Source organism: Varroa destructor, unplaced genomic scaffold, assembly GCF_002443255.2.
Source record: "Varroa destructor unplaced genomic scaffold, Vdes_3.0 BEIS01000004.1, whole genome shotgun sequence".
Classification (NCBI taxonomy): domain Eukaryota; kingdom Metazoa; phylum Arthropoda; class Arachnida; order Mesostigmata; family Varroidae; genus Varroa; species Varroa destructor.
In genome coordinates, this window is record NW_019211457.1 from 7,294,961 (window position 1) to 7,320,560 (window position 25,600).

General features: G+C 40.5%; 3 long non-coding RNA genes across 3 annotated transcripts in view; 2 read left to right on the forward strand and 1 right to left on the reverse strand.

The window, feature by feature from the left end:
- Positions 1–747: 747 nt before the first annotated feature.
- On the forward strand, positions 748–2,176 carry LOC111249729 (uncharacterized). Its single transcript, XR_002673066.2, has 4 exons — positions 748–872; positions 1,196–1,315; positions 1,573–1,835; positions 1,960–2,176. It is a non-coding gene; the product is annotated as an uncharacterized LOC111249729 (long non-coding RNA).
- Positions 2,177–6,311: 4,135 nt separating this feature from the next.
- LOC147755788 (uncharacterized) lies at positions 6,312–14,866 on the reverse strand. The gene is made up of 3 exons (XR_015326930.1): positions 14,761–14,866; positions 13,132–13,479; positions 6,312–6,914 (listed from the first exon to the last, which is right to left on the reverse strand). It is a non-coding gene; the product is annotated as an uncharacterized LOC147755788 (long non-coding RNA).
- A 187-nt stretch (positions 14,867–15,053) lies between these two features.
- LOC147755789 (uncharacterized) overlaps positions 15,054–25,600 on the forward strand; it is a 136,544-nt gene continuing 125,997 nt past the window's right edge. Inside the window, exon 1 of the long non-coding RNA XR_015326338.1 lies at positions 15,054–16,770. This is a non-coding gene — a long non-coding RNA (uncharacterized LOC147755789). The remainder of the gene's footprint in view (positions 16,771–25,600) is intronic.

Here is a 25,600-nt window from a genome sequence, read left to right on the forward strand (position 1 = left end):
TAGCTGTTACAACGCGGTGTAATTGTAGAGGGTTGATTATCAGTGATAGTGGCCGATTCGAATAGCATTGATGATTCTCTGACGGATTTTGGTGGTTTTTAATTATTTCGTCTCAGAAATAGAAATCTTTGACTTCTTAGAGTTTATCTAGCAGGTAACCATTCGCAATTTGGTCGCCATCCGATAAATTCTGGTTTCTATATAATTAACTTGATCGTCCTTACTGAACCTATTGTTTGTTTTCAGCAGGTCACGACTGGAACGGAGGTACATCTCTAGAATAGTATGCGCGTTAGTGTGCGCATGTATCGGCGAGGTATCTGTGGTTGTGTATCCTTATATTAAGTCCCACCTAGGTGTAGGCAGTCTGCTATATATATATATATATATTTCATTAACAAGTGTGGACAGACCTATTGTTTGCAGAAGGGGAAACACTTATTTCTTTAGGCCCTCGGACACTAATCGACAAGAGTACAAGTAATTCTACTTTTGTCCCATCTATTGGCCTTGTTCCATCGGCGTCTAAAGAATGTTGACCCGTGATTATTCCATCGTTTCATGGAAATGAAACAACTAGAACCAATTCAGCTTTGAGTAGATTAGTTGATAACAAACGCAATGATTGCTTCGGTTATTAATGACTATTCTCTATGGAACGACGATGAGAGACGAAAACAAATCGTTCACAGCTAAAAACGTCACGAGTAAATAGGATCAGCGTCTTTTATAAATATGAGGTATCTCAGATAGTAGACATAAGCCATCGCCACTATCTCGGTGATGGTTTTGTGCTTTGTGTATGTGTATATATGGATATATATATGTGTGTACTTTTTTGAATGTGATTTAAGGAAAGGTGCACTTGAAAGGTTTGAGTTTGTGCTTCTATGATTTACAACGATGCACACATAGGTGACGATAAATTTTCGTGAAATTATAATCGTTTCAGCCTTCGTAGGAACAGCTCTGCTGTCTCCTTGAGCCCCCCATACTACTATTAGTCCAGTGTTGTCCTAAAGCAACATATTTCTGTTAATTTGCAATGCAACTGGTCTATACAAGTACTAAATTTTTTCTGGAAGTTGGAACACAGTACTTTTGTAGAGGTAATAGGGACAGCTCAAATGAAGTGCTAGAAGTCAAAAAGTAATTTAGATTTTCTTCCCCCCCCCCCCCCTCTCTCTCTTTTAAGGAAACGGAGTAATGCGACCTGACATTTTGCGATATGCCCTCGTGCTTTTGGTTCTATTGGAGATGATTCTGCCATCCACAATGGGCGCTCTTGAAAGATACCAAAGAGCTCGTCGCCGAGGTACGTTTGATACTTAAAACCCCATCTGTGGCTTTAATAGAAGCTCGACAGAATAAATAAAAAAAAAAAAAAAAAAAAAAAAAAAAAAGCTATGCTATTCCATTTCTCCATAGAAAGGTCGTTGAGCAACTAGACGGTAGTTAGGCAATACTTTAACTATTATCTAAGTAAAGTTGAAAGTTTGGTGTAAAGGTCTATGGAGCCGTAGATTCTCACCATTCGTTTATTTTCCGATATCGTTCCTGTATTCCTTTCAGGAAAGCGCAAGCGTTCATAAAACAATTGAGGATGCCCTTTTCTTTCGCATGGAATTTTCGGAGAATACTTCCGTGCCTGTTGTTGAAAATTAGGCTGTGGTCCTGTTCTCTACAATCGAATCGTAACGAATACCTTTCGAACAAAATTAGCCCTAAAATGATTGGTAATGCATTAGCAGTGGGGCTGAGCGCAGGGACAGATCTCTTCGTCATTTACATTATATTTAGTGTTAGCGTTCGTTATTGACTCGCGCCGGATTCAAGTAAGTTCTACAACAATATTAGTAACTTTAAGAAGTTATAAACCTACTTTAAAATTCAATTTCAAAAAATTCTATGCCAAATGTCTCGGACTATATAATTATGAAAATGTCCTTACCGTTTCAGATGAATTTGTCGTCTGTGACCGGCCTCTTAATAAAAGACCATTCTCGGCTTAATTTCTTTAGTGAACTGCAACGCCAAAACCGGTCGATGGGTCTGAGTTTCTCTATGAGGGACGTGGAGGTTTCACTCACTTTGGGAACGGCGGGAGGATATGTTTACCTCACCGTTAATGATACGATACTACAAATCGTTTTGGAAATCTATAATAAATAGTGAAATGACAGTTTTAGCAATTTCTTTTATGGAATATATGTATATATATATATATATATATATATATATATATTATGGAAAGCAGGCGTAATACGATCAATGATGAAGACGCGGCATGTTCCTCTTTGTTACGTTATTTTTGAAAAATTTTTATTCTATATTGATCCACATCAACTCTGCACTAAGCTCTCTAGTAAAAACGCCCATATTGCCATTTGAGCAGTATTGGCTTTAATTGAAATAGAATTTAAGATCATCATTCTCTATCGGTATCAGTAGCATTTCAGTGACTCTGCCTTAATATATATATATATATAGTAATGTTAAATGTGTATATATATATATATATATATAAAACTGAGAGCAGAGCAAACTAATACATGGTTTGGGAAATTGTTTTCTAAAAGGCTGAAACAGTATATATTTTTTCATCAGTATACATAGTGGCAATTACGAAATAATGCAGCCTAGATCTGACTCTATTCTATTGGATAAAATAATGTTAATTTTTTCAGAAATCGAAGAAATTAACAGTGTATTAAATGACATTTCGACGTATAGCCGTTTTTGTACGATTTTACTGTTGATAAAATTTGGCATTTGGAACGAACCAAATTTACCTATCTGACCCAGGCATAAAAGTATTAACGACAAGCTGATTTTCGAAAAAAAAAAAAAAACAAACGAGAATGTTTCATCTGTTGGAATTCAGACGTTCACTCTCGAAGGGGCTACAAAGTAAAGATAGTTCGCGTGAATACCTTTCTCATTGATGGAGTACGTCAAACGGACTCGTGAAAATTTGATTGCTTTGCTAGTATTGGCAGTGTGTGAAAATACCCGCTGAGCTTCGACGTGCTCTGTGATCATAATAACATTAAGCTACGTAAAATTCGCTAGATAAACGATGATAGTCGATCCGATTGGGCGGGCCTGATCCCGATTTGTCGGTCGAACTTTCAGTGAACTTTTCAGAGATTTTTTTCTAACTATCAACGTGAGTTCAGCGTGAAGTTACGTTTGAGCAATGCGAATAAAGCTATACTTTTCTTGTATGCATCCACATCGTGCAAAGAACAATCGATTGTTATCGAACATGTTACTATGGACAGTTTTGGGTACTACGCAGAAAAGGCACGGATCCGATATAAGCGAAAGGACCACTGATTTGCCTAACTAGCAGTTAGGCCAATTGAATTTCTGCTTTCATCTTGCATGCTGTAGCGACTGGTTAACGATGCGTTGATATGCAATCGCATCTATTCATGGTCAAAGAGCTGCCATGACAACAATTGACCGATAATTTGCATTGCGTTGGTGAAGGACAACGTTGTACGGATCAAAGTAAAATACTAAAGCACTAAGTATCTTATAGTGAATATAATATACAGTAAAGTTACGGATCGATATGATTTGAAAAGGGCCAGACAGTGGATCAGATAGCGAACGACAGCATATTATCCTTCCGTATGAAATACGGTTTTAATACGCTAAACGTTATTTAAGACACGTATTGGTAAAGGAGTTAACGTTTATAGCAATCGACACAAGCCTTTCCTCTTAGACGGTATCGTATATTTTACATCTTGAGGTAGATAGTGCCCTTCAAGAAGCGAACATTTATATCCCAGACTTTATTTTCCGCTGAACTGCGTTCGCGTTACGTCAGGCATAGGTCTCCAGCATTGACACACGTATCTATTCGCACCTAAGATATAGATATACATATATATATAGTGCTGTGTGCACATCCTGAACTTCTTTAGTTAGGTGCAATTTATGTGTCGCAGGCGGGTCTCGAACCAGGGATTCGGTTTCTGATTTTCACCTGATCCATTAGTGGTGCCAAGTTTAGCAGGCCACCGCATTCTTCATGCTGCTACTGTATCAGAGGGATGTCCTCGGACCTGTCGATCAAGGTATCATTCGCCTTGGGGTGTCGTTGACTGTACCGCATATGGCTCAGTGTAGTGGGAAGTGACTTTCTGCTAAGCAGGTCTTCAATGCTATTTATCAACATCATCTGCATGTATAAACGCGTTCAAACAAAGGCCATTGGCACCTATCAACGCAGCAAAATGTCCCATGTTCAAATTCCGCGCTTAGCCTCTACAGGGCTAACGACCAATCATGTTTTTTTACAATGCAATTCATATTAGATGATTTATTGAGAATTATATTATTTCAATTTTCAGATAATTAATTTCTCTCTACCCAGTTTCATTTGAACAAACCCATTCTATACAGAGGTCTCTTTACCGGTTCAATAAAAATAAAAAAAAAAAATTGTATTTGTATAGAATTACGGTATCAGACGGCTTCTCGGGCAATTACTAATCATCGAGCAGAATTGAAGTACCCTTGATTCGTATAAATCAAAAAGGCTTTCCATTTAGCTATCGCTATACCTTATTCCCATCGTAAACGATCAAAAAACAAATAAAAGCAATTAATAATTTCCTATAAAATGTCGGTGGTCTATCATCAGGTTGTCCGTAGGATTTGAAGCATGACCCGTACGTATCATACGTCTGTAGACCAGAGCTGACATTTCAATGTCAATAGACCGCTCCAGAATTTCGAAGAAATGCTTGGAGTACGAAACAATGTTCTTCCAAGCGCCATCAAGTGCATAACCATTTGTTGAATTTTCTTAAGCAAGGATATGTTTCGATAAACGTTCAGTGTTAAGCATCAGTCGCCGAATAGATTTAATTAGCCAGATTCAATGGCAAAAGAAAATCAAAAGAAGCCATTTTCTACCTTGGAGTAGATCGACTTTACCATAGTAGAGGGTTGAAGAATACGACATCTGAGCTATACAGTCCTATGCGACGGCTATGTATGACTAATCTTTGGGGATCACAGTTACACCGTACGTCACAATGGTGAGACGGACATACCGACACATCTGGTCCTGTGATGGAGCGGTCTCTTTAAACAGGATAGGTATTATTGATAATTTAAGAGCGCTTCTAATCAGTATAGGCTTTTCCGATGCCCTGCTATTCCCCCCGTCCAAGTCTAACTAGACACGTGTACGTCGACCAATCCTGCACCTTCATTTGTACTGCGCGATGAAACGCATCAACACTGGCTACCAGTTGGCATCTTTCCAGTGTCAACGACAATTTCTAGATTGGACCCGTTGTCTGACTCTACGTACATGAATATTTATTATGATGTAATTCTCGCCACGGTATTATCACATGATTATCGTAACGCATCAACCATCATGTCATTAGTCCAGCACCCCTTAGTGTGGTTTGACGTTCGGTTGCCGTGCCCCACGCGGTATTAGCGGCCGGAAGGGAACGGGAGATTATTTCGAGGAAATTGGCTTCAGTAGATTGTTATTTCTAGCCATGTAGAATGGAATACATAAGGGCAGTACCTACAACTACGGTAATAAAAAAACGGCAAATGGGTCGAAGTTGGTTTTCACTGCGTTTTGTCGGCCATTTTATTCATTGAGCAGCTTTCTGGCAAATGACCAAGCTTCGTCTCGCTACTTGTTCCACTATGTGCTTACTAATAATTTATCAGTAAATATTACCTGCTTTACGGCACTGCCTCCTGGTGTTACTGCTATTTAATGATTGTCGAACGGCTGCCACCCGGGCTGCCGACTAATATATCTCTGTACGTATGCATTGTACGATATACATACAATCACGTGCACAGATCGACGAGCCATATAGAAAAAACAATATTAGCCTTTCATACAAACTGAGCAGTATCGGATTCGATTACGTGTTCTTGCCTTGAGAAGATCCTTGCTGCTAGGACACTTCTACCGCCCATTGCTAGTTACTTGCGCGATGCCTTCCTGGCAGTGTCTTACTACGTACTAATATGTATGTGTATATACATAGAGATGCGAATACCTGTTCGGCCTTTGGCCTAATGCGAAGTTACGCCGGACCGAGTCGGCAAACCCGACAAGATGGCCCTGTCTGCCCCTATGCAACCATAACGGCTTTCTTCGGTTGTTGAACGTCTGTAGACAGGTAGCGATGTACACAGAGCATGCGTAACGAAGTAGTCCATAGGGGTGGGCAGATTGATGCAATAGTCATGCAGCTGCAGGGTCGAGGTCGACGATAAGTAGTAGAGTCGCTGGAGTTATAAAGAGGGCATGGGTAAGTATGTAACCGAAGAACATGTCTGATTGACATCAGATGATTGGGAGAAAGGAAGACAACTCAAAAAGTAGTCACATTTTCGATTGCATGCTGTATGTAAACATGCATGATTACGTCGCTTTGTGATTTTCTATCTGTGAAGGATCTAAGGAGCAAGTACGATCGTAATATTAACTGCATGGTGATAAATTAATTTGTCGCTTATGACTACGTGGACCATTAGCTTGCCCTAAGCTTACGAGGCTATAAGCTGGAAATGTTGCAGTAGTGACATAACTACTTATCGGCGTTCTTTTATGACAGTCTACTCCTAAAAATAAAAATCTCTCGACGTGCAGAGTAATTGATTCATCACTCGGTAGATGAATTTATTATTAAACATGTGTTATTATTAAACACTTAACGATTAAGATTCGGGAGGCGGCTCAAAAAGTTACCCGAAATTAACTACTGGCCCTTCGGAAGGAGACCATGTGGCCCAAGAGCAGGTCATAAAGTACAACGTATTTTCATAGTATGACACGTCGACTAAAAAGGCAGCTATGAGATTCGCCTGAGTCACAGCCGGGAGACGCCCAAACACGCTGTTAATTTTACCTGTAAAAGAAAACCAATTAAAAAGAGAGATTTCCAGAAAAATTCAATTTTGGGTGGAAAATAATATTGGCAGAACCAAAATTTCGTGAGACACGATAATATTTGAACATCATTCCGACCTAAGGAAGTAGGGAAACAGGATTAGTCTGAGCCACTATAAGACCTGTAAGTGTTCAAAGCAAAACATTTAGCTTTTTCTATAAATTAGGAAATATTAGCTTTAATTAAGTATGGCTATTGTAAGGTTTAAACCAAAGCTTCCGTTGTGTAATCGATCGTTAAATCGTTGTAAAATATATCGAGTCACTATACACACAAACGGTTTCCTGTAGCTCCACTTGTACGGCCGATTACTGTGAATTGCCATTAGTGAAAAGCAAGAAGACTAAACATTTCAGTACAATCTTGTGGAAGGATCTAATTCTTTGGACTTTTAAACCTAACATCTTGAGCCTGTATAAGATAGGACTTGCGGTCTCTTCTGTACACGTCTAAGATTCCCTTGGCTTATTTTTATTTCGAATTCAATGAACAAGTAACACACGGTGTTATACCGAGCCAAACTGATTGATAGAACTACTATGATGTGCCCTGAAACAGTCAAGGTCAATATCATCAAGTTCCTAAGCCCCGTTGTGAAAGTTCTGACTGAAAACTCTCTCATAATGTATTCAACACGTATAATACGCCAATAAAATACTATTTTCCTACAGCTCCCATCGCCAATCAGAATTATTCCGTCATATGGGTGCCACCGCCCAATATCAAACGAATACTCGAGGCATTGTATTGTAAGGAACACAGCAAAAAACATATCGGCTGTCCTACACGGAGCAGATTCGAATGCTCTGAAAGAATTTCACCTTAGTTCTTCTGTGAGTGGACGGTTCGCTATGGCCGTCGAATGCCTTGAGCTATACAGGCGAGCCTGAGGTAGTTAAGGCTGATCGCATGCGCTCGATATAACACAGTATATTCCACAGCTGTTCTCGTGGCGTATGTTTCTGTCATCTGCGACCGCTGTCATGTCTCAGATCTCGAGCCGAGTTGAAGGCGTACACCCGATGTTAGTACAACAGACACGATCCATTCGGACCGTCGACCTCATGAATGCAGGGCTCGTTTGAGTGATAGCAGTCTAACGAGTTAAGCGTCAGTAATACGATGTACAATGAAGTCAAGGAAGGAAAATGAGCAAGAAGTTGGATCGAGAAGAAGGCTCCATTCACATACTGCGAACATAATACGATCAGACTAGATAAATATTTCGTGCAGTCCTGAAAGAGGTCATTTGTGATGCATCATAGCAGTGGGCGGCTGTGAAAGGCTGCGACAGATGACAGGGTTAGGCAGGAAAAGAGATTTATGTCCAAGGACATCCAATCGCCCTCCTAGACCATAGATGAGAAATTATTTAATAGGGTAAAGGGTCTATTTAGGAACATCTGTGCCGGCTTATTTTAGATTTGTCGAGAGAGTTTAGCTCCTAAAATATAGGCGACAGTGTTATCTAGGTGACTTATGCGTATCTCGTTAAATGCGTTTCCATGATAGCCATGAACATGTGACCTTGCTGGCCCAAACTTCAGCGCTGGTAAATGATTACTGTGGCATATTATTTATCATGCCGCTTTATAGGTCTATTGGAAAAAAAAACCTAGGTAAGTCCAATATAACATCTTGCAGGTAGTACCTAACGGCTTAAGTAGCGCGCGTTAAAAAGCTCAAGAACCTCGAAATGTAGATAGCTTTTTCCGAGCTCCAACTAAATTATGAAGTCTTGAAGATCAATTTTACATTTTTCAGCCTTCTAATTATTACAAGGAACCGCAGAAAGAATATTTGCATTTGATTATAAGAAATCAGCCAGAGTCTCGCAAATAAATGATACCTCTTCAAGGTCCAAGCTTCGTTTATATAGTTTATACTATTCCTATACACACTCAACTGCAATACTATGATTTGGTGTTCTCCTTGCAAACAACTGATTACCACGGACCGTCTTTGTATCGAAGCTCTGTTACAACATTTGCGTCGAACCATCACTGATACAACCCTCGCCAAACCAGAGAGCTATTCATAATGTTTTTTTGCATCTCAGGAAGTGTTCCTCATTAGAGTTACGGGTGTGGCCTATTCGGCAACTTGTCCAAATCGCTTCTTCACTGCTTCAAGCTTTTATCTCTGTAAAAGACTTTTTCGCACTTCCTTCGGCCCAGTTTGCCGTTGTTGAATAAAGTCCTATAAAAAAAAACATATTTTGTATGTGTGGGGTGACGACAGGAAATGCGTAGTGTGATAACGGACAGTGAAGCGGATGATTTCATGGTGGGGTTAAATGTCATAGAACCTAAGCGTTGAAAACAGACCGCATGGGACAGTAATTGACTATGGATAGAGGACAAATATCCTCAGTCGGTGGCATCGAAATCAAGGGATAACGCCGAGATACTTTTGACGCGTTGCACGATGATTTTATGTGCGCTATTGCTACCACTTTACAAGCTAGCAACGTAAACTATTCTCTCGTCAATTGATGTGAAGCTATTCGCGTTCATCTCCCTGTCCTATTCTAGGAATAAACGGTTTCAATAATCAGGTCTTGTCACTCGACCCTGCTAGACTGATTCACAGGCCAAACTGACTAGAGCACAAAGCAGCCATACTATAAACAGCCTGCAGACTCAAAGGGTCGCTCAGCGTCCATCCCTCAGATCGCTGCGGCTTGTCTTATGGAAACGTTGCTCATAAGTTCATATCCTTCAGGACACTCACCTATGCACTTATGTCTTACCGGTATCTTACATCCCTCAGAACACCCAGCCACTCGACGGTTTCCATCTCTTTGTCTCTATTAGGACTCCTTTCATTCGCGTTTTCTGTTTTACATCTATTCTGGTGTCAAACGATTTTCATTTTGCGTGGCCTATGGGCATCGACGTTTTGTCCAAAATAACTGATACCTGCTGAGACGTTTGCAATTTCGTCTGCTCGCTTCTAGTGGCTGGTGATTTTTACCTCTATCGTGATCAAGGATGTAGAAAAATAAAACAGAAAGGAGGGAGAAAACTAGTAGACATTGTCGAATGCCCAATGCTTGCACAGCCAGCAGCCGACTTCCTGCTAATGGGTTACATCTCCATCGCCAGCTGGAGCTCAAAGACGAACGAAATGAATGTAATGCTAATCTATGAATGATCAAAATCTTGTTTCGAAAACGACATCGTCGCAAGTGACTGACGCTTGTCCACAGTCCTGTTCACGTTTGCGATGTTTCAAACTCATTGAACAGCCTCGTCGAGGTCGTCTCGAGTTCCAGGACATAGTCGGTTGTGCCTGGTCGGCCTTGACCTGGTTCCCTGATCGGGCTTTCGTATTACACTGTGTAGAACGAACTCGTCGTTCGCAGGACAGGAGGAGCGTCTGGAAAGGGATGGATATGATTATGAAAAGCCGATTTTCCCCTGCATTTCTCTGGAAGTTCTGAGCTTGGGTTATATTTAGAGGTGCTACCCCACTTTCTACATGCGGTGAGCCTTTTTCTATATTATGTCTATCTTAAATGTCATGACGTTATTCAGTAACACAACACCTTATAGTGGAGGATAATTTCGAGAAGTCCAGCATATCCAGCAACATCGTCGGTAACCACGCCTTGCTTCCGACAAGAAGAACTTGCTTCGCCAAACCTGTCAGTAGGAAGGAGGCGGAGCATCTGGACGTTGTTTCTGCAATTTTTTGTTGCCCTTCGTCCTGTTTAGAGCGACGCGATTCGTCTTCTATTCGTCGAGTCGCAGAAAAAGAGGTCCTGAAGGGGCTTTGATTCATCGAAATTTGACCGGTTCTTCTTCCGCGCGTCAGGTACCTGACCATTAATTCCACAGAATCTTGACCATACACGATAAACCCTCTTTCGAGACAGTCGTGAACCTCAACAGGAGCACCAGCGGCTCCTTCTGTGTGTCTGACTGGTCTGTCAGGACCTTCCTAAAACTGTTGACTACTTGTAAATTTGTGTTAGTGAAGGAAACAACTAAAAAGAAGACTTCTTGCTACTTGTGTACCATTGTCGCTATTTAAATATTGGTCAATCCATGTGTGTTTAGTAATTAATTTAGAATGTGTGCAATTTTTCAGCGATCTTTTTTAAAACATTTTTCTTTAAATATCTAAAGCCTCTGTACTACTACTTCAAAAGATTGGTATTGACGAATATTTGTTTCATTAGTTAGCCTTGACCAATAGCTAATTAAATAAATACTCCAGAACTTTTCCTTGCAAGACAAGCGGACCTTAATAATCTCGCGTTTATCATCTCTCTACCATGTTCGACGCGCCAATCGCGAATCATTGCTGCAGCAGATCTTGCAACCCTTCAGGAAACAAATTGTCTTCACCGCGCCATTCAATTACAATAGATTATATAGTTTGGTTAGATAGACCAAAGAAAATCGTTCTTGCTTCTAAAAGCGTAATGACGAAATCCTGTTTGAAGAAGTATATGTATGTCTTCTATTGCCCTTAACAATGTTAATTTCACCCGGGCAAACAAACAATCTTTTAGCCCCAGGCTTTACTGCGTTTTGCTTCATGTTTGTCTGCTTTCTTGGTCAAACGCTTTACTTTCTAGCGACGTTTGTCCCACTGGCGTTAACTATTGCTACCGGGCCATCCAACACATTGGATCGACACATTGACTGAAGGTAGGAGTCTCATTGTGAAACTGTGTGCACCAGTGGAATCAAAAAACTGAAATTGTCGGGTCGCCTGAAAAACGAGCTTTCTTTTAAAACTCAAATTCTTATTTTTATTCTATCTGGCTCGTCGTTTTTTTTGGTGGACCCCTTCAAAAGGAAGACAGGAAACGGGCGGATAAATTAGCCAATATCCGATATCAGCAGACAGCAAGCAAAGGAAATGACAAGCGGAATGTCCAGATATGCAGGAAACGACTTTCTTGGCAGGACGGCAGAGATCTCCACTGCCCTGATTTTTCGCTTTTTTCGAGGCCATAAAAGCATCGCCCGCATCTGACCGGGCTCTCAGACTGGCTCAGACCTGAAGCATTTTTGAGCCTCCGTTTTAGAAGACCAAACATGCTCGCACTGGATGCACACCGATGTTCTTAGGAGATAGAGGTCTTCTCGATGGCGATTTAAAAAATAAGCGAGGTGACAGGAATTCCGATGTCCACGATACGACTACTTCTATCCAGATTTTCTCTAATTAAGTTCCTGGATAGCTATGACTATTGTTTTCAGTGCCAGTCTGGCCCTACGTTTGGCCTAGGCCATTTACTGCAACATTATAAAAGATTCACATGATTTCTATGCAAGTGGAGCGAGCTAACGGGATTGCACTCACATGTCGTAATGGTGTTGAAACAAATGCATTTAATACTATTCCATCTGTGGCTAAAATATGCAGGTTATTGACGATGCTTGAACCAGCGAACTCTGTCCTCCCCAATTAGAAAATTAGCTGTCAAATCCAACTCTGAATAACGAGGATGCGGATTTACAAACATTTCGGAATAATGTAGCAAGCACGGAAAGAAGATACCGAGAATAAAATTTTAAAAAACAAGCATCAAGCAACCTATTCTAGCTCGAACGGCTGATACCGACTCCATAATATACACCGTTGCATCAATACACTTTTCGTCACCAAATTGCACCAAACTTAAATGACTAATGCTCCATTGTATCAGGTCAATAGCTAATGTAATCGCCGTTAAGAGCTAATGATTATATTGCCAAATCGATAAAAATTGGAGATGCTATGACGGGCTACGAACGTGTTTTCCCTAATTCTTACTTCATACAACATAAAAGGCCATCAGCGTCCCTGCTTTAGAGCAGTCAATACCATCCAATATTATGTCTGCCTTAAATGAAGGAAACTGACTTAGCTTTACCGTTAGCTGGCAGGAACAGGCGCTTAATGATTATTTGTTTTGTGCTTATATAGCCGTAGACGTATATTTGCTTCTTAATGCATGTTAACTCGGCCGCGCGTTTCCGGCGGGATTTGTTCGTCCTACGGCCAGTACCTTTAAGCGTCTATAAGGTCCGAATTCACGTTGCGCTGGACAAACGTTGTCGTACGAGTCGTGCTTGCCATTCTGTATCGCTCTACCTAGCACGATCGTATTCTAGGTTTTCCAATAGTAGATTCGCAAATCCCCGATCAAGAGAGTAAAAAAAAAACATCATACCTGCTTAATTTTATTCCGCAAATCGGCAAACGCCACAGCGGCGTATGTTCTCACGAGCTTCACTTCGTATCTCCCGGTCTGGAGAAGCGCTGCGATAATCGTTGCTGGTCGTCACATTTTAATGGTGAACCGAAAAGTTATATGAACGTCAGGCTATCACAGCAACGTCGTTTGAGAAACCTCTGCTGTTTTTGGCTTTTTGTACGATAAAGCCATATGCCTCAACGCGATAATTATTTGGTCTCACTATCTCTTCATTAGATTCAAGACGATAGCTATGACGGCACACTGTGACGATGTGTTAAATATTTCGCTAGTCGCACACACCACAGTTGAATACGTATTAATCTGCAAAAATATAAAACAAACGTAAAAATTAACGGAAACGAGCGCACAGATCACACCTAGAAAGCTATTAGCATAACATTAACCGCAATGAAATATTGCATAACGGAAATCGGTATAAGAGTACGCTTATTGTGAAAAGTGGCGTCTCCTGAATCTATGAAAAAGACATTTAGGCGTCGTCCTACAAACGGCCACCCACTGCTCCACCAACAAACTCTTTGCTCTGAGAAATTTTATTTTTGTATAAGTAATCAATGAAAACGATTGTGGCTAAATTAAGCTACCACAAATTTACAGCATATGATAACTATCTCAAAATCCAAGTTGACATGCCCCTCCATACACAGGGTCTGCTTAAATTGAGAAAGGTTTTAGCGTGCTGTCCGTCACTGTTAAAGATGCGTCCATTAACAAATGCGCTATTGTAAAACAAAAGTTTATTTCGAACGGAACATAAATCTGGACATCTCCGCGAGCAGAACACTTTTAAAGGTAACATTGTAAATTTTTTTCTTATCCATGCTACGCAACAAAATGAGAACAAAGATATGCTAGAGGAACTTACATTTGAAAGTAGTATGGCTACAAAGTTAAGCGCGCACTTCACGGCTTCACTAGAAATGTCTTTAGGGACAGACTTCAAAGCTGCCACAAGTTGTAATGAGGCACTGCAGGCTTTTGAAGGTCATCCAAAAAATAGTCATTTTGAGGATATAACCGAAGAGCAAGTGCTGTCCAATATCGCTATGCGGGCTCTGGCTGAGGTCATAAACTTTCGTGACTACTATTAGTTCAACTTATTGTAAATGAGTATGAAACCAACCAGAGGCAGTAGGTTTCTATTATATATATATATATATATATATATATAAAAAAAAAAAAGAAACACCTACGAAAAAAAAAACAGTAGTCGAAACTTTACAGTTTATAGAAAAAATCCAAAAACAATTTTCAATGATGCTTCTGTTCTGATACATGCTTTAGTAAATAAATTGGACGGGACTAAACGTGTTATACAAACTAATGTTTACGAGTGTTTCAGGTACCAGTCCTTTTTCAGAAAAGCCAGATAGGACCTCTTTGAACATGCTGAAGCAAAAAGATTTACTCACTGGCACTTACTTTGATTGCCTCCGTGTTTCCGCGGTACATGCAAAACGTTTTTCATGCGTATATGTGTTTCGATGTACAAGTTAAAATAAAATAGGCAAAATAAAAATTCTCATTTTAAGCAGCCATTGTATATACTGGTTTGCGAATAGGTCATATAAGGTAGTAAACCTCATTGGATAAGGTCTCCTTAAAGGGATGGGCTCATTGTGTAGACAACTTGTCCTCATAGCGTCCCTTGTATCCTGTCGGCGATTCTAACTGTGATACGTTGAACTGGAAGAGAGCTGTCTGAGCGGGAGCGTACTGCAACCACCTCTTATTGCTGGAAACGCCAATGCTTTAGGGAGAGGAGCCGCTGGCGAGGGTTGTGGAAAGAACGGCCGCAGAGAGAGGGAAAGCTCTGACGTCTTCTGGAGAACCCCTGCGTGCGAACGCTGGCCCACGGGGTAGCAGTTCCACGTGGGATCAGTGGTGACTTTAGGAGCATGGACGCCGTTTTATGGCCTGTGTGTTGTCGCTAATCGAACAACTATTCAGAAATGGGCAGGCACAGCCAATGCTAAACTTAGTGTATTGGAATCAGGCTCAACCGCTCAAGTCCTGATCAAAAGCCCTCGGAAGAACTTTCCACGAAGTGTAGTTATGCTGCAGGTGCTGGCGAAAGCGTCACGTGCTGTCTGGCGGATAGTTATTGCTGTTTTGTACACCACCGTAAATAGCATAGCGTATTATGATCGGAACAGACTAGTAGCAAATCGTTGATGTGAAGATATCAAGTATGGAAAGGAAGATCGTGTCGAATTTCCTTCAGCTTGATGTAAAGTTTACGATGTACGTTTCCTGTAGTAAGAATCAATTATCACTGTTGCCAAAGCAGCACTAGCCTGGACGATCCATGCACAGACGATCTACAGCTCAAATCTTGATTCGCTTTCTGGCAACAAACCATACGTAATTTGCTCAATCAGCAACTTCAGGGAAAGGCCACACTTTAGCCCAGTCTTCATTAAAGGCAACATAACAACTTTGTTACGGGACCGAGCACGGGCAAAAGTAACAAACTAGAAGTCTACCGATGAGCCCACGTGATTCACTTGATTAATATCCAGAGTGCTTCGGCATGAACGAACAAAGCCTAACTAGCCCAATAAGGAATATAGTCTGTAGAGAGGGCATTTGTTGCGGAAGTGCGCTCAGCGCGCAAAGAATACAGGGCTACGGCAATCCAACAGAGATCTTCTCTATGGACCAATAGCTCCCCTGTTTCGTTGAAGGGTTTCTTGTACGCTCGTAATTGCTCGAGCATTATCAAGCGAGATTATCGGCTCGAGTGCTCGGGAGCAAAGCTTTCTGATTGTACCAACGACTGGACAAAGTGATACATATTGCTTATGCTTAAAGGGCGTACATGCCGCTATAGCAGAAGTGACTGTGATGGGTGTGTAACACGAAGAGCTCTGCTTGGGTGCTAGCAAACGGATATTGTGCTTCATTGTTTGCGTGCTTATTACATTCTGAGTGCATGTTCGACAAATCGATCTCGTATCTTATACTTGGATGAATCTTTAGTGCTGCGCTCCCGTCTTCGAAGTGATTTCTTTTATCGTCTAAGAGGAGTGTGTGATGTTTTGCCATCTGTATATCTATATGTATATACATATAGATGCGGTGACTTTTGGTGACAATCGTATTCTTTGCTTAGTTCGTAGCTGTTTTTCATGACTAACTTCGGATAAACGTCAGAGTAATAATGTATACTGCCAATAAAGCGGTGAAGATTCGACGCGACATCAAAGGCGCTTTCAACAAGCTCACAGCCGCCAGTCTCCTTTGCAGAACCTTGACAAATGAATTTTTTTATTTGTTCTTGTTGTCATAGTTCCATCAGTAACGACGGCCATAGAGATTGTTCATCGACAAGCGTGTTTCGATCTCGACCGAGCCCGACAAAGGCTCAGATTAGGAAAGGAAGCGTCATGCAGTGTCACCGGGTCACATCGCCAATGAAAAGGATGACTTACCGCCTTTTGATGTCGACTTTCGTCGCATGGGGCGTGCCCTGTGGTTTTGGTGTCGTAATGCTTCGCAGAACGCTTAGCGTCTTGTTAATCCTGGCATTAACGTCGATCACTTCATCAATACTGGACGGCGTTCACGCTGCGCTCGTCGAAACAAAAGGTACTACATAACTTGCACAATGATATGGGAAATTCAGGGCTTCGCAACAATTTACCAGAGCGCCAGAAAACATTGACGACATAGGCACTGCCGTACGTAGATTTTTTACGCGAAAACAAAACTGAAGATACGGAATCGAGCGAAATTTACATCAGAGCATCGAGTGCATGGTATCTAGTTGGCTAGAGGACTATCGCGTTATAATTAGATATACTAGAGGGGTGAACATTGGTTCTTAATAGTTGTTTTCGTACGTTTGGCATATCGACAAGTACATGTGTATTTATTTGTGTGCGTGTGTATAATACCGCGCCGAAAGCATGGCTCTAAATGTGAGCATAATCCGTAGTGTTACTTCTGTTTTTTTATGTTATCTAGGATTAACGAGTGTGTTAGAACGAGCTAAAGTGGTAGGGACGTACGCGTCAAACTGTGAAGTTTCTACCATTTAGGAACTACCCCAGTAGTTATGTCGCTCTCTTTATAAATTGTGTTTTTTTTTTTGTGGAATAAATCTAGTAATCTACATGTAATAAGAGGTGGCGCCTTTAAACAGCTTTCAAGAAGTTCCTGGCTATACAATGCGTAGGAAGTACTTCCGCCTAATTTAATAAACGCAAAACTTAAAACATTTTCTTTAGGTGGATTTTACACAACGAAAAAAAGTAATGCGTTTAATTTTAAGAGAGTCAGTAAAGAGGAAATATTTTGTTCATTTAGTAAATGCACACAAGGTTCTTAAGAAAAAAAAAAACAAATATAGGATTGTTTGAGGCGCAAAAATATCCCTTTAAACTAGGTTCTATACCAAGGCGCCAAAATGCCTCAATAAACTAAGTCCTCAGCGTGGGCCAGCTGCACTAGTCTAAATTTATATTAAACTGAAAACTCGAAATATTTATTCAGCTTTGTATCCGATGTAATTTTAACGAAGTTATTCACCCCATGTGTGAGACAATACTTTTTTAAAGATCGCAATATTAGGATTTGATAAGTGTAGAAATAGGTTCAACACCAGGACAATTTAAATGCTTCTTATCCCCCTGCTTGTGAGTCGAATCCGGTTAGTTAAGGTTTGTTGTTTTTCATACACAAACTATGGTACTGGATCAGTCAAGCAACGTTTAAGATGGTTGACCAGTATAGAAACCGGCAGGGGTCTTGTCAGAACTGCAAGTACGGCTGATAGATCTAGGTTGAATCCTGTTCGCCCTTTTCGGTCAAAATTATACACGTATATATACGTTTGATATCCCGATCCCTATGCCAATACTTGCTTGCGGCTATAAGCTTTCATCGTTTGTGTCTAATAACGAATAAAAGTATAGAGATATTAGGCTCTGGGTTTTCACCGACCGTTTAACCCACTGTCGACGGTAATCATTAGTCCGGCCAATTCTATTGACCGCGACCACTTCATAATAGCTAATCATTCCATACAAAGACGGCGTGACGAGTTAGTTTGATGGTCACTATAGCCCATGGAGATATGCCATAGACTGAAACTTCTCCGCAAACTCAGCCATGAATTGTAAATTGAAGTGGACTTTGAATTCAGCGTTTAGTTTTGAATAATTGCTTTTTTTTTTTATTCTGTCTACTTCCTCTTGTACTTTCCGCTGTTCTCCATTAAAATGGCACCCACCCGCGCCAGCCTTTCGAAGCTATTTTTAAACTCCAATTTTAGAACCTCAAAAGCGTTTAGTCTTTTCGGTTGTATAGGACGTCTTGTATATTTCGGGTGCTAATAGATAGATCATTATGTAATATCTGTGTTGAGAATCGATAGCGATGTGTGCTTAGGAAGTGTGATGACCTCAGTTAAACTGACTTTATAATATTTAAACTTATATTAAATAATGACTTTAAATTTTTTTAAAATTGAAGTTAAGAAGTTAATAGTCGAGCACAAATTAAAGTTGTCGAGTTATAATAAATTTAGTCTAACGTCAACGATATTCATATGTACGTAATTGACTGAACTGTTCTCAAAACTTCAATCTTATGCTGTCCAGATAACACCTTATGATTAAATGCTGATATATGACCTGTACATTATTTCAAATCCGTTTGCGTAGGTAGTATCATAACCATACCAGATTGAGCGAGTGGCGAGCATCCATTAGTGAAGCTGGAACCAGAGAAATGCTATTCCAAGCAAAAATCCTTGAAATGGATAGTGATAACACGTTTGCTCGCCAATCGGGCATTTCGAGTTCGAAATTCGTGGCCAAAAATCATTATGGATAAGCTACCCACAGCCCAGGTGATTGGAGTGGATGTTTTGCTTTTTTTGTCTATGTAGTCTTGGACAAATATGTATAGAGGGTTTGACTCCCTACCAACAGCGCATGTCTCAGTTGTCGAAGTTGCCCCTTCAAAGTAACTGCCGCCTGGTTCAATACACGAGTGCGACCGTTTCTTCAAGCCAACAATGCCTCACCGTTCCTGTAGCAGCTTTTAGAGAAGCCCTAGAGCCATAATTTCCGAAGAGCTCCAGGCCAGAGCTTGGCGAAGGAAGATGTTAAGTTATATGTTTTAAGATGGGGGTAGACGGCCAGGCCACTTCCGGAGCCACGGTGGGATCAAGTACATATAAAAGGAAAAAAGGTTTATGTGATAGGCACCCGCGAAGCACAACCTTCCAGGACTGACGCATAATTCTCGATTTTGTGTGTACGCTGCCAGAATCTGCGCTGTTTTTTTGCTAGGACAATTCAGTTCAGTTCTAGAAAACTTTGCTATAGGGTATTATTTAAGATTTAATTAGGGTTCGCCTCGAATTGCGTGTCATTAGAATTAAAAAGAAAGGGTTTGTAGGAAATATGTAAGAAAGGAATCGCTTTCAACAAATGGTAAACCTTTGCATGTGCACTATAATTCAGTATCAGACACTTTCTTTGGAGCGTTTCCCAGATGTCTAACTATTATTTATGTCTGCCTAGTCGTATTTGGTTACACAATCCGTTGAATATCTAACTAAAATTCCTTGATCCTGCAAAAATGTTCAGTGGCTTTATCGGAGGAGGCTCGATTTTTCGAGAGAAACAGTGATATAAATGGATGGAAAAAGATGAGCCTGAAGGTCTCGATGGCAAGAGTCGTCGTAATATTGTAGTGTTCAGAGCAACTGGCGCGTCTTTCTACGACTAAAGAAGGCCTAAAGTAAAAAAAAATGCGTGGTAAATAGGGCCACCCGTAGTTGTAGGTCTTTCACTCGAAAAAATGTCCGCTGTCGGATGTAGGGAGGAATAAAAAGTGTTTCCGAGGGCTGTTTCCTTTGGGCTCGCTATGCAAATAAGCAAACAAACGCACTTGAGAAGTTCATCAGCTAAACCGGTTTCTCTGCAGACTTTAGCCGTTTAAGCCCCCCGCCTCCTTAGCCAATAAGTGAGATTAATCCCATCGGACAGAAAAGGATCATTAATGCAACTACTGATGTACGAGGGCGGTGGCGAAGAATTGAATCAACTTTAGCTAGCTAAATAGTCTTCCGATCTGGTAACTGCATGCCAACTTATCGTCGTAACCTTGAAGCGAACGTAGCGGCACGATGTCGCTATGGGTTTCGCCTATTCCCTATGATCTCCTTTCCCGTATGGCACTTACTCTAATTTAACTGATTCAGTTTCTATTATTCCTTCACGTCACATTCGCTTCGAGGGTGAGGTGCAGATTGTTTTGCCAAACTATGGTTTATTCAGCAGTTCGAAATATGTTCTAGATACTTCTGGGATTTTCAATATGTTTGTGTGCTAATTGTAGACTGGTTGCAAGAAGAAGACCTAAAGAAACCGGAAGTGCTAGTTCTCCATTGATCAATGTACTCCTATAAAAAGTACACTGTATGTTTAGCAATGAATTTTAGATATACCATTATGCGAGCATAGGTATTAACTAAGTTAGATAATTAACAATAGTAACAATATTTCTATTGGTCCTAAAATGAAAATAGTGCGTACAGAATAACCGTAAAGAATCGTCAGAGTCAGTTGCTATCTTGTTTTAAGCTGTACGTTCGGTATCGCTGTTACACATTATCAGACACGCATGCACGCTTACAAAATAATTCCATATATTGAGCGAATTAAACCATATATGGTTCAATTCGCTCAGTATAAAGATCGACGAAGTCAATCCGAAATTCAGTTTCGTACAGCTCTGAAACTGAAGCATCGATTGACACCAGCAAGATTACGATATAATCAATGATCGAATAAACTGGATTTGTTATATGATTGATATTATAATTTTATTTGAATCACTTAGAGCGTTCATCTTGATGTAACCGTACGATTAAGAAATCCTATGACCAACAGCAGCAGCAGCAGCAGCATAGAGGCCCGCTCTGCCAGTACGAGATTTCGGTCTGATCAGGGTCACCGTGTTGGTTACCACCAGCCAACTGGGACTGCCCATAGGGTTTCAAAGGTAGGAAGTTATACGAACAAGAGTTTGCGTCTTGACTAACTCATTAGATATCTGCCTGAATACTCACTAGTTTCAACTGGGAATCAATTGATCCGAGCCTTTCAGAGTAGTGTTCTATTTCCGAGGAGCGACATTGTTCGGCTGTCGATTACCTTGTTTTGTTTCAAGTCCGTCCGAAATCTTTCTATGAGAAAATAGACCCGGGTCTAGGTCGGCGAGTGATATAAATATGGCCCACTGTTCAATTCATCAGTCAGACGTTTTTTAGGCCACGTGCGTTGAGCATCAGCAAATCGGTAGTCCGACGCATGAATAGCATCTAAACCCTGGACGAATTGACTGGTTAAATTTACTTCACTTAAAAAATTATCCGGGGAGGTGGGGGCGTGTGTGGGCAATGCTTTCCCGGTCTTGCCATCAGGTTTGGATACGATGTATGGCACGCGTATACGATGTCAACTAACCTCAAGCTCTCGCGCCGACGCTTCATCTATTGAATTCATAAAATAACGTTAAATCTTTGATTGTATCAGGTAGCTTTTTCCATCACGAAACGTGACGTTTTTGGCAATGTGAATTATTGGAAGACATGACGAAGAAGATTTCTATTTTACTTGGTAAAAATCAACCAGGCTATTATTATTTATTTAAATATAATTTTGTTTATTTCCATCAAACGAAATATTAAATCGAATCTATATACTGTAAACAGTTTGTTACATTTATCTCTATTGTGACGATATTTCTGGTTAGTATTTAATCCATTTCTTGTTTCATCTGCGAATCGCGATATCTATCAAAGTTATCATTGCAACAGTATCCATCTTCAACAGATAACGCTTACGCTTAGTAATTGATGGGTGGAGTACTATCCTCGCATATCTCGGCAAAAACGCTCTATATTATGGCCGTTGCGATCGTGTACCGTCGCACCGTGCTCTAGTGGCATTACTAGTATTAGAGAAACGGTTTTTTTTTTCATGGGTAATTATTAGAATGCCACGCTTCGGCAACGTAAAAATGATACATATAGAATAGACAGTTATGCTCATAAACAAAAATCAGCTGTGACAACGACGAGCAAGCTCTTCAGACTTTACTATCGATTTTGTGTGTAGGAGACCCGAAGATGACACATAAAGATTGATTAAACATCCTAATGCCAGAGAGTAACTTTTAAATTAATTTATCATCGTAAAACTGTCGTTCACTGTGTTGTATATACTACAGCTGTAAGCGCTTTACGTCAAGTTAGATGAACTTGTCAGCCCCACTTTACCCTACGTCTGTATGAGGACAGTTGCTATTTTGCTAACGACCTTCGTTTTATCTGATCCTCGGTGCGATTTCGCTGCCCGCTTTAACTAACGTGGTTCCGCAAAAGATTATTGTTGCCTACACTTAATTAAATCTGCCATTTTTTTTCATATTTTGAGTAACTTAAAAATTCGCAGTTCTTTATTGTAGTTTCGAAACAGTATAAACTTACCCTGTTCAGCTACGTTATTGGTTCGGTCAGATAGGACGTCCGTACTCATATAATAATAATCAGCACTCACACGATAATCGGAATTAGAAGGAACCTGCTACACGCAAGGTCCTAGTTCACGCCGTGCAGAATGCCCCTTCTCACTAATATGCACGTCCAATATGCACCGCATAGCATTCTTCCCTGTACAGTGGCATTTTTTGAGGATCGTCTGTTGCTCTTTTTCTTCTTCTTGGAGCAGACGTCTCTCAGACTCAGTATGGTTAAAGCCAGTCTAACCAATTGCCATTCATGGAGTACAGTCTCAATCTGGTTACCGCGTGCGGAATGCGCTTTAGCTCGCATGTGATAGACGATGGCGTGCCGTCCTACAGGAGTTCCACGCTTCTTGCCAAAAGGCCTTGATCGGCCTCTGTTGTTTGTACAATTTGCGTCATCAGTGAACGGGCACCGTAGGTTTACGGCGCATAGGGTCCAGCATCCGACGAACAACGGGGTAGTGAGATGAAAGCCCAACGCAAAGCTATGCGGTGAAGACGAGGCACACCGGCTGGACGTGTATTATGAGAACTCTAATGACGCCACTCGAGAACATTGGCGTTGGGTGAGCGGAGAAAGAGGCACGACATTTCGAGCGTCGCAGAGGGGCGAACGCGCGAGCACGGAGCAGCGCGTGTCACGTTTGGAACGTACTTGGACATCATAAGCATTCGTCATGTGATAGACTAACAATACGACCGATCCGAAATCATAGGTAATAGTAAAGTCAGCTTGGAATCTATATATATATATTGGTTCCAATACCAGCTCTAAGATGGAAATTAAGTGGAATGTTACAATGCTCAGTTTGCTGCGCCTAATTGTAAACGGGGCTATGTTGATGACCGATCTGCTTGGAAATAAATATTTATGACGTTTATTGTTTTCTGTTTGCTTAATATATGGTCAAGGTAAGTCTGTCTTAAGTAATGTTTCCCCTTTATTTCATGAACGAACGTTACTTCACATTTACACATCGGGACAGTTGATGTTATTTCGCGAGTATGAACAAGATTCCCTCATTGGTACCCCAGACTTATGTCAACGTTTTCCGACTCTTCGAGTTCGTCAGTTGGATTTACTTTTGGTTTAGCTTTGTTGTTGTTACGCGCTAAATACTGAGTGTATTTAGAAAAAAAAAAAAACGAAGTAGTTTGTATAAACTTCTTTTTAACGTATGAGAAAATAACAGATAATTTAGAAGGAAGTTGCTGGAACTGCCGTTTGCTGTGTCGTGACTTTGCTGGACGTTTACTAGAAGTCTGCTTTTAGTTTGGCCGGCATCTTGGTGAGCTTTACTGTTAGTTAGAGATGTGTAACGTACGCGCTGTCTAGATCTAGTTATACAATAAATTATATTGAAATTGCTGGAAGTTTTATATTTATATTATTTATAGGAATAGTTTTATGTGAACTCCGATGTAACGGTACCATGACCCCGTATCATTGTATAGCACATGCATCTGCAATGTCCTCAAAGAGGGTTACGCTATTCCTTTCTGAAATTATTATTATTCGGTTTTTGTCACTTCGTCGTTTACGGATAATGCCGTGTGTTCGGTATACGCAGGGGTATTCCAGCGTCGATAGAGAAATGATACATTTATTGGACAGTCATCATTTGTCTATTGTTGTCAATAGCTACTATTTTTGTGTATGGTAGTGATTATCATAATTTTTAGCATGCGCGCCTATGCAACCGGTCCTTCAAAGTCATTTATGAGTCCACGGAACTGATATTAGCAGGACAGAAACAATAGCAGTATCTACTTAGCGCAACTACACCCCTTATTAGACATATGCGCATACACTATTCTATGGCCACGGTCGTGGAACCCGTGAAGAAAACGTTTTGTTTTCAGGTGAAGTTGGCCCGTAGTGTTCAAGATTTTGTTATAAAAATGATTATCGCGGCCCTGTTCATAAAAGGGTGTTTATGGCATTTGCGACACCGATTCCGTGAGCGGAACTTGTTTTCGATGTTATCCCCGAAGCCTTGAAAACTGCTCTCGCTCGTGTTCTATCACGTGTAATCACGTAGACGTATTGTCTACGAGGTCTAACCTGGTAACCAATTTGACCTTATAATTTTTCGGTGTACGAAGCAATAGACAAATGCTACAGTGCTAAGATCAAAGAACCATCGATCACTATGATTGATGACCATTCAATCAGTGCAGTGAGCCATTTCATAGTATGAAAAAGTCCGTCGGATTTCAGATGTGGCACACGATATCATTATGTTTGAATCCGGTGGGCCTACGTGACCAGTCCTGACCTATACGAACACAAACCAATTTCTAATTATCTTGCTTCGGCTTTAGCTTTAGAATTTACTCAGATGTGACCAAAATGGAATGCAACTTAAACTTTATAATAGCTTCTCCGGATAATTATTAGATTGATCTGATGTTTAATAATACTTATTTATGTGACTAGTGTAGGCATTTGCTTTCTTGGTTTATGTGTGAGGCACAGGCTTGCATGCCAAGTTCGATTCACTTTTCCACGAATCTTTTATTCTAAATGGCCACGTTCCTGAAAGGCCTAGGGAGAAAAAACAAACGATTGTTTATTTTGACACTGTAGGTGATGGATAGGCGAAACTGTAAAATGTCTTGTCATGGAAGTCAAATTCATTGTCCCCAGGTCGAGTTCTGGAGTGTTATTATGTAAAACTGGCAGGTTCTTTTCGCAACAGAGTGCGTCTGAATCCAATTTTCTTGTGGTTGTTATTAATAGAAATGCATTGTAGTAAATAGAAACGGAAATAAAGTATTATGTATTACCGTAACGATATATATTATTTTGCTGGCAATATTTTCGTTATATGAAAAGGTTACGAAAAGAATATAGCACAACCTTATCAAT